Raw genomic sequence first — 10,062 nt, 5'->3', positions numbered from 1 at the left:
CCTTTTGTGTAACTCCAGCGACCAGTTTTACCCTTGCCTCTGTACTGAAATGCTTGCTGCTGTTGTTGTTGAGGGAGAAGAAATGGTCTCTTTCTGAAACTTTTTGGATTCTTTGGCTCTGGCAGAGACTTCTTCTTGTCGGATGCTTTCTCCAACAACTCGTCTAGCACCGCCCCAAACATATGCTCTCCTTTAAATGGAATGGAACAAAGCTTAGATTTTGATGCGTTGTCCCCACTCCACATCTTCAACCACAGAGCTCTTCTCATAGAATTTGATAATGCTGCCGATCTTGCCGCAATCTTGACCGACTCCGCCAAGGCATCCGCTAGGAATCCAGTGGCCTTCTGCAGAAAAGGAAGAGATGCTAGGAGGTCCTCTTGAGTGGTACCTTTCCAGAGATGTTCCTCTAGTTGTTGGAGCCAGAGTAACATGGAACGAGCTACACAAGTTGAAGCGATATTAGTCTTCAGTGAAGCCGCCGATGTTTCCCATGCCTTCCTTAGAAGGCTGTCCATCTTCCTATCCATAGGATTTTTGAGCTGTGACGAGTCTTCAAAGGGAAGGGTTGTTTTCTTCGCAACCCTTGCCACCTGTACATCAACCTTCGGGACTTCCATCCATAGCTTAGCCGCCTTTTCATCTAGAGGGAATCTATCCTTCATTTCTCCTGCCATACTAAGCCTTTTCTCAGGTGACTCCCATTCATCCAAAATAAGACTCCAAATGTTGTCATGCACAGGGAACACTACCTTCTTCTTGGATTTCAGACCGCCAAACATTTCATCCTGAACTGTACGGGTTTCCTTCTCCTCTTCCACCTGCATCGTGTCTCTCACCTGCGACAACAATTCCTCCATATTCTCAGACGAAAAGTAATATTTCCTATCTTCCTCATGATCTTCACTTAAGACCCCTTCTTCCGGTTCCTCCATAGACCCTAATTCTGAATCAGAGGTCTCCCTAACCGTATATTTTCTCCTTTTGGGGGGAGATGGACCTTCAGCTCTGGCTTGTGAGAAGGAGGCTAGGGAAGATTGTATTTCCTGCCGAACCATTCCCCTGACTTCTTCCATAAGGGAAGGCTGTTCTTCCTTCACAATGTTGTCAGTGTATTTCCAGCATATGGGTTTCTTGTTCCCTGAAGCCAGCTTTTTTATACAGATGGCACATTTGCAAACTGTAGTGCTTTCTCCCACTGTCGGTGCCGGATCCTTGTCTCCCTAAATTAAAAATAAAAAAAGGGGAGATTTAAAATATATTTAGGATCCTGCTCAAAAGAGAGTGGGGAATAACCTAGGACCTAGTACTTACTGGGGCCGGGTTAGCGCTGGGCTCTGCAGACGCAGGCTTTGGAACAGCACCCTCCATAGTAGCAGAATATTCTGTCCTACCTTAATGGAGTCTTCTCATCTGGGTCTTTTATAGGGGAGACCGAGATCCAGTGCCAAATTTTCACCTATCTGGTGAAGGATCCTCATTTTCAGGGCAAACCGCGGCTTCTCCTTTTGAATTTCCCGCCGCGGCCCCATGCGTTCCACGGTGGAACGCACCAGAAGTGACGTCCCGCTGGCCAAAAGCCTGACTTCCGGCACGCCGCCATGGAGGACAGAGGAGACTCCGGCCGGGGAGCTACAGGAGGCCCCCAGCCCCCAAAACCCTACTCGGCTTTACACGCAGGCGAGTGTGTGTGTGGGGGGTCCCGCTCTCAAGGAGACATGGGAGCTGCAGCCCGGCAGGTAAATTTAATAGGGCCCTGCTTGCCGGCTGCAGGCACCCCAGGTAACCTCTTCATCCCATAGGGACAGGAAAACACTGGGGATTGTAGCGGGAAGGGGCTATTTAACCTCTTGTTTTCCTGTCCCTAATTAGGATGGGGAGGCTACCTCCAGGTGTGCTGTCATGGAGGGGATTGGAGAAAATAACATTATACTTACCTTCTGATGGCCCCCGGTCTTTTCTCCACTGCGTCCGGTCTCTTGTACGGCTCGCGTTGGTGTGAAAGGACCTTCCATGACATCATTTAGTTATGTGACAGGTCACGCGACCGCCGTGACCAGTTGAACATCCGCAACAAGACCACAGAGAAACAAATCAAGAAGAAACGTCACACTCACCGGAGTGTTGATCAGGTTCAGGAGATACTTCTTTCCCTCGTAAGTGTAAAACAGAGACGCAGTCAGGGCCTTCACCGTAATCCCGCACTCCCTCTCCACCTGCAGCTTGTCCAGAACTTGCTTATTGGAGGAGGCTTTTGGCATACAACCTGAGGGAAGGAGCGAGACACCAGAATCCACACTGTTAGATCGTAGTGGCAGTGTCTCCCTCCATACTAGTCTGTCAATGGTAGCTTGTTTCTGTGTTTTATATATGTATTTTAGGTGTGTAAACCCTCTTCATGTGTACAGCAGCCTGGAATGAACGCTGCTTAAAAAATAAATAATAGAGTAAGGCCTCATTCAGACTTTCATCAGCTTTGTTTTGCATCCGAGAAGCTCTAAACTTTGATTTGGATCAAAGTCCGACAGGTCAACGTGTTTCGGTGAAAAATACGCGGTCCACAGAAATATGTGAACAGCCCTAGACTATAATAGATATGAGCTCTGTGAAAAACAAGGATCGAGCTCGTACGAAATCCAACATTTCATTCTATAAATCTACATAAATTAAGTAACGTGCTAAATTGCTTTTTTTTTGGTTTATGTTTTGTTTATGTACGGAGGGAAAGTTCCCAGTGCTAGTGTCTAGCTCACTGATTTTCCTTGCTTGGTGCCTGACGTCCCAAAAAACTGACAGTGAGCTATCAATCAAGATAAAGAGGCTGGTGCTGGGCAGGGAAGCAACCTTGGAAGGCTGAGGCTTGGTTAGTGCTCCGTTACACCCAGAGCACTCAGAAATGCAGCAACAGATAAAAGATATAGAGGTGTCTATGGATTTAGCTTTCCAAATCCTGCATGGTCATGAATGGGAATTGGAGGGAGGGGTATATCTGATGGATACCCTTAAATTGTTAATTGGCAATTGCAGTTCACATAGTTGCATATTACTTAATCATTAGAGCTACAAAAATTTGCACTTCAAGCACCAGTAAAACAGAGGCCAAAAAAGATTCCTTAGAGGCATCTGGTCACTATTAGTGATGATCGAGCGTGTTCTATCAACCCCTTCGGCGAGCACGCTCAGGTGCTCGCCGAGTATTTTGGCATGCTCGGCATTTCTTTTAAGGTCGCCGTGCCTGCAAGTGTCACGGCTGTTAGCGTGCTCGCTGAATGGGTTCATAGAACACGCTCAATCATCACTAGTCACTATACAATAAAAAAACACATATCACATAGTGAATAACACAGACACTATTCAATACAGCAGGGTTGAGGTGTACTTTGTGGGACAAAATTACAGCATTTTTGAAAGACGCCATTCACTTTACTGTGCAACATATAGAAAAAAAAAGGGCAATGAATTCCAAATAAAGTGAAATGGTGCAGAAGAAAACGAAAACATTTTACTGCTTTTAAAAAATTCTAAACTTTGCAAACAAATTGTTTGGCTTGTGTTTCAATTTTCTAAGACCGTTTTTAATACCATTTTGGGGTACAACTTTTTCATTGCTCCATCAAATGTATAGTCGTAAGTTACTTACCGGTAACGGGATTTTTCAGAGACAGCACCACGAGAGAGGGGATCCGCCCACCAAGGAGAGGAAACCTACAGGCTTAAAAGGGCGCCACCTCTCTCCCGCCTCAGTTGGGATTACAGAGCATTGAGAGGACTGCCAGGTTAATAAACACAGCAAACAATCACAAAATTGCCATACCAGACGACACCTATTGAGTGTGATATTATAATTAATAAAAGGGGAGTGTTCCCACAAACGTGAAAGGAGGAAATATAAGGGTGCTGTCATGGTCTCCGAAAAATTCCATTACTGGTATGTAATTTAAGATTTTATCGGTCGACCATGACAGCACCACGAGAGAATTACAGAGATGAAGTAATCTATTGAAGGACCACAGCCTGGAACACTCTTCTCCCAAAGGTGAGGTCAGCCGATACACCCATATCTAACCTATCGTGTCTATGGAATGTAGAGGGACAGGACCAGGTATCAGCCTTACATATGTCTTCTATCGAGACACCTGTCTTCTCAGCCCAGGAGGGGTGGGGTGGAATGAGCCTTCAGCCCTTCTGGCACTTCCTCGCCGCTAGATGTACAGACCAAAAGTTTGGACACATCTTCTCATTTAAAGATTCTTCTGTATTTTCATGACTATGAAAATTGTACATTCACACTGAAGACATCAAAACTATGAATTAACACATGTGGAATTATATACTTAACAAAAAAGTGTGAAACAGCTGAAAATTTGTCTTATATTCTAGGTTCTTCAAAGTAGCCACCTTTTGCTTTGATGACTGCTTTGCACACTCTTAGCATTCTCTTGATGAGCTTCAAGAGGTAGTCACCGGAAATTGTTTTCACTTCACAGGTATGCCTTGTCAGGTTTAATAAGTGGGATTTCTTGCCTTATAAATGGGGTTGGGACCATCAGTTGTGTTGTGCAGAAGTCTGGTGGATACACAGCTGATAGTCCTACTGAACAGACTGTTAGAATTTGTATTATGGCAAGAAAAAAGCAGCTAAGTAAAGAAAAACGAGTGGCCATCATTACTTTAAGAAATAAAGGTCAGTCAGTCCGAAAAATTGGGAAAACTTTGAAAGTGTCCCCAAGTGCAGTTGCAAAAACCATCAAGCGCTACAAAGAAACTGGCTCACATGAGGACCGCCCCAGGAAAGGAAGACCAAGAGTCACCTCTGCTTCTGAGGATAAGTTTATCCGAGTCACCAGCTTCAGAAATCGCAGTTTAACAGCAGCTCAGATTAGAGACCAGTTCAATGCCACACAGAGTTCTAACAGCAGACACATCTCTTCAACAACTGTTAAGAGGAGACTTTGTGCAGCAGGCATTCATGGTAAAATAGCTGCTAGGAAACCACTGCTAAGGACGGGCAACAAGCAGAAGAGACTTGTTTGGGCTAAAGAACACAAGGAATGGACATTAGACCAGTGGAAATCTGTGCTTTGGTCTGATGAGTCCAAATTTGAGATCTTTGGTTCCAACCACCGTGTCTTTGTGCGACGCAGAAAAGGTGAACGGATGGACTCTACATGCCTGGTTCCCACCGTGAAGCATGGAGGAGGAGGTGTGATGGTGTGGGGGTGCTTTGCTGGTGACACGGTTGGGGATTTATTCAAAATTGAAGGCATACTGAACCAGCATGGCTACCACAGCATCTTGCAGCGGCATGCTATTCCATCTGGTTTGCGTTTAGTTGGACCATCATTTATTTTTCAACAGGACAATGACCCCAAACACACCTCCAGGCTGTGTAAGGGCTATTTGACCAAGAAGGAGAGTGATGGGGTGCTACGCCAGATAACCTGGCCTTCACAGTCACCAGACCTGAACCCAGTTGTTTCACACTTTTTTGTTAAATATATAATTCCACATGTGTTAATTCATAGTTTTGATGCCTTCAGTGTGAATGTACAATTTCCATAGTCAAGAAAATACAGAAAAATCTTTAAATGCGAAGGTGTGTCCAAACTTTTGGTCTATACTGTATATGATAGAGAAATGGCCTCCTAATTCCATCTAGCTATGGTGGACTTCGTGACCTTAGACCGTTCCTAGCCCCTTGGTAGGATATAAACAACGAGTTATCTTTCCTAAAGCTTTTGGTAACTGAATGGTACCTAACCACACATCTCCTCACTTCTAACGTATGTAACTCCACCTCTTTCTGGTTACTAGGATGTGGACAAAAGGAGGGTAGGAGGACTTCCTGAAGTCTGTGGAAACGAGTAGCTACCTTAGGGAGAGAGAGTGATTTTTAGACCAGATCCTGCCTATCATCCAGAATTTGAGTAAACGGCGAGGCCATAGACAGGGTCTGGATGTCACTAATGCTCCTGGCCGAGGTTAAAGATATTAAAGCGGTCTTAAGAGAGAGGGATTTAAGGGTTGCTGACTATTAGCTCAAACGGCGAGCTAGTCAAGGCCTTTAGAACCAAATTTAAATCCCAGGGAACCAAGCTGCTTTTAATAATGAGTCTAGATCTAAAAGCTGCCTTAATGAACCGAGAAACCCAGTAGCTACAAGCTACATCACAGCTATATAGGGCACCCAAGGCAGAAATCTGTACTTTAAGGGTGCTGGTGGATAACCCTAGTTCAAGACCTTTTTGTAAAAACTCCAAAGATTTGTCCTATTGGCACCCCTTCCCCATCAACCCCAGAACCAGAGAAAGACAAAAACTTTCTCCAACTTGTGGCATAAATCTGGGTTGTAACAGGTTTTCTGCTGTGCAGGATGGTTACTAGACCTTTGGAAAAACCTTTCTGATTTGGCAGTGTCCTTTCAAGTTCCACACCGTCAAGTGGAGGCCAGTTGCTTGAGGATGGAATATCGGATCCCGGAGAAGGAGATATGGAATCTCTGGAAGAACCCAAGGATCAGAGATGGACATGTTCCTCAGGCATGAGAACCAGGGCCTCCTGGGCCAAAAGGGTGCGATCAGCAGAACCCTGGCCTTCTCCTCCCTGATCTTTCTTATTACCATGAGAAGAACAGCCAACCAGGGGGGGAGGAGTCATACGCCAGGCTGAAATACCAACGTATCAGGAAAGCGTCCACAGCTAGAGGATTTAGGGAACACAAGATCTTTGTCTTCCGATTTAGTTTTGTGGCAAACGGATCTACCTGACCGGAGGCCCCCCACATCTTCGGCTATTTGGGTAAAAATTCCTTGATTTAGTTCCCATTCCCCTTGCATCAGAGGATAGCAGCTTAGGAAATCTGCTCTCATGTTTTCTTTTTCCATTATATGGAGGGCCATCAGGGAAAGGAGGTGACTTTCTGTAATCTGGAAGAGATGATCTGTCACTCTCATCAGCGATCTTGACCATGTATCCCCCTGGTGGTTCACATATGCTACCGCAACTAGATTATCCAAGAGGATCTTTACATTCTGGCCCTGAAGGAAAGGTAAGAAATTATTCACCGCCTTGTCTACCGCCAGAAGTTCTTTTGAATTGGAGGAGAGACCCTTTTCAATATCTGACCAGGTCCCCTGGGCTACCATATCTCCCAGATGGGCTCCCCACCCTCTCGGACTCGCATCTGTGGTAATTGTTCTAGTGACCCTAAGTACCCAGGGAACCCCTCGAGATAGGTTAGGCTCATCCTGCCACCACTATAAAGATTTTACTGACCGGGGTGATAAGGACATCTTCCAAGTGCCCCTTAAGAGAAACTTCATTATGTAGCACATCCCACTGTAGAACTGTGGCGCCCCTGAAGGTTCGACCGCCACAGGGATGCTGCACTTCTGTAATGGAGTGTAGTGTTCCTCCTCCGAGGTAAGAACAGCGTGATGGTCGGGACCCAACCTTTGCATCCAACACCACATTTCTCCACCAGGGGGGCTAGTATGCACCAGGTGCTGCCCTCCTGGTTACAGGGAGACTGGGGAACCAAGAGTGAGGGGAACCAGTTAGTGGATGAGGGTTGAGGACTTACAATTTAGTGACACTTTAAATTTCATATTTAATAAAAAGCCATCTTTGGTTTTGGTCTTTGTGCTGTTAATTACTGTGAGGTATTGTGATCTCCCACCCTGAACGTGGATCCTGTGTGGACCTGCAGTGGATGGAGACACAGCCCTCATACCCCAGCCTTGGGACGGGGGGCAGGTTGCAGACGAGGAATGTCTCAACCCGGTCAAGGACCACGACCAAGAAGGCCCGGAGCTTAAGAGTGTAGCTCCACAGCTAATGGATCCCGGGGAGGATGCAGACGGAGCAGTGTACGCCACCTGTCCTCACCATCTGATATATTCAGAGGGAGTCCGGCTGCAAGAGGGGTACCGGCCCCGACATCCGACCTTGCTTCTCCATGTCCTGGTTGGTAAAGCCTGGTAGGCCCAGAGGATCCCATCGGGTATCGGAAGGAGCGGAGCTGCCACCCGTGCCCTTGTTCTGAGAGGAGTTCAGAGGGAGACCCGGCCTATCTACACACACAGACAGGAGAGGATACGGTCTGTAGTTCAGGAACACTCTGGTGCGGGGTCCCGATTGAATGCTGGACTTGCTCGGAGGTTGTCGGACCCCCATCCCTGGTGACTGCAGGACTCCGTGGGGATCAGGGAGTCGCCTTCCTTCTGCCATCTCTAATGTGAGTAAAGCCTTGGAAGTTCACCCCTATGGCCTCCGGACTGTTTATTCTGCGCTACACCGCGCGACGTGGCATCCGTTCTTCCTCCACTACTACCCCCTCCATCCTTCCTGTCCCTCTGCCCTGAGGCCTTGCTCCGCCTGTGGGGAGTAGTAATAACTCTGGCCGCGGTAACACTATGCCTCAGCGGACTGCAGCGGCGCTGGTGGCCTTCACCAGGTGCCACAGGTGGCGTAGTCGTAAATCAGCCACTCAACCCGGATAAGCCCACACCATCTCTTTTAATGTGACGGCCCTGAGCACGGGTCGGGTCCGGGCCACGGCTGCACCCCATCTCTCCATCACAGGACCCGACTCCGAGTCCCCCATCTCCCAGGGTAAAGAAAAGGGCTTTTTCGAGTAAGAGACGTCACGCTATCACTTGTGGGGGGTTTCTGCTGTTTTCGCATGTCAGGCGCTCTCCAAATGTGATATGGCATCCACTTTTTTCATATGGCATTTTGTTTTCATAATGGCATTACGGCATTCATTTTAATATGGTGATATGGCATTCAGTCTTTTTTGCGTTCAAAAAGTCGAAACGGTGCTCCTTCCCTTCCGAGCCCTGTCATGTGCCCAAACAATAGTTTTCCCCCACATATGGGGTATCAACATGCTCAGTAGAAATTACACAACAAATTTTGTGGTTCATTTTATCTTGTTACCCTTGTGAAAATAAAAAAATTGGGGCTATAGTAAAATTTTTGTGAAAAAAAGTAAAATGTTCATTTTTCTTTCCACATTGCTTTAGTTCCTTTTGGGTATTTTCTGTCATAAAGGCCCCTCAAAGTCACTTCAAATGTGATGTGGTCCCTAAAAAAATGGTTTTGTAAATTTTGTTGGAAAAATTAGAAATCGCTGGTCAACTTTTAAACCTTCTAACTTCCTAACAAAAAAAATGTTTTAAAAATTGTGCTGATGTAAAGTAAACATATGAGAAATATTATTTATTAACTATTTTGTGTGACATAACTCTCTGGAATTAAAAGTTTGAAAATTGCAAAATTATCAAAATTTTCACCAAATTGTCGTATCAAAATTGGTTACCACTATCATGAAGTACAATATGTCACTAAACACAATCTCAGAATCAGTGGGATCCATTGTAAAATAAGAAGAAAATAATAAAATCCTTATACTCACATGTCCTATGTGTCCCTAGCTGTAATTCTCTGACCGCTGACGCTGAGGAGCCGAGGAGAATGAGCCGCTCCGGCGAGCGGGCCCCGAAGCTGAGCTCAGGAGCGGTGTCCTGTTACTCAGTGAGCGCAGCTCCGGGGCCACTATCCGGGGAACACTTAGGACCATAGGCAGATTATAATGAGGGCAATCTGGGCTACCGCCCGGGGCCCCGGGGCTCCGGGGAGCCCCGGGGAGTCCATGGCCAAGCTTAAAGGATCCCTCACTTTACACACTTAACATCTTTTATCCATTGTTAAAAAGCGTCATAGATTTCAAGCTTTTTTCATAGTGTTTTTCACCCTTGAATTTGTTCCAGAAAATGAAGTATTGCTCCTGGAAAATTAATGTAATTACACATGTGTTGGTATAGATATGTGTAACGGGTCTGGGAGGCGGAACCTCTGAGCTACTATACAAGGGGGCGGTCCTTGTAAGGGAGCGGGTGGCAATCAGGGATGACGGGCAGGCAGTCACAGCAGGTGACCGGGACTGTCTCTGAGTGGACGGGCTGGAGGTCACGGAAAGTGACCGGGGCAGTCTCTGGATAAACGGGCAGGGAGTTACGGCAAGTGACCGGGGCAGTCTCTGGATGAACGGGCAGGGAG

The sequence above is a fragment of the Phyllobates terribilis genome, unplaced genomic scaffold (genome assembly GCF_046119375.1).
Source record: "Phyllobates terribilis strain yellow unplaced genomic scaffold, ASM4611937v1 Scaffold_310__1_contigs__length_2243716, whole genome shotgun sequence".
Classification (NCBI taxonomy): Eukaryota; Metazoa; Chordata; class Amphibia; order Anura; family Dendrobatidae; genus Phyllobates; species Phyllobates terribilis.
This window is presented reverse-complemented; position numbering follows the sequence as displayed.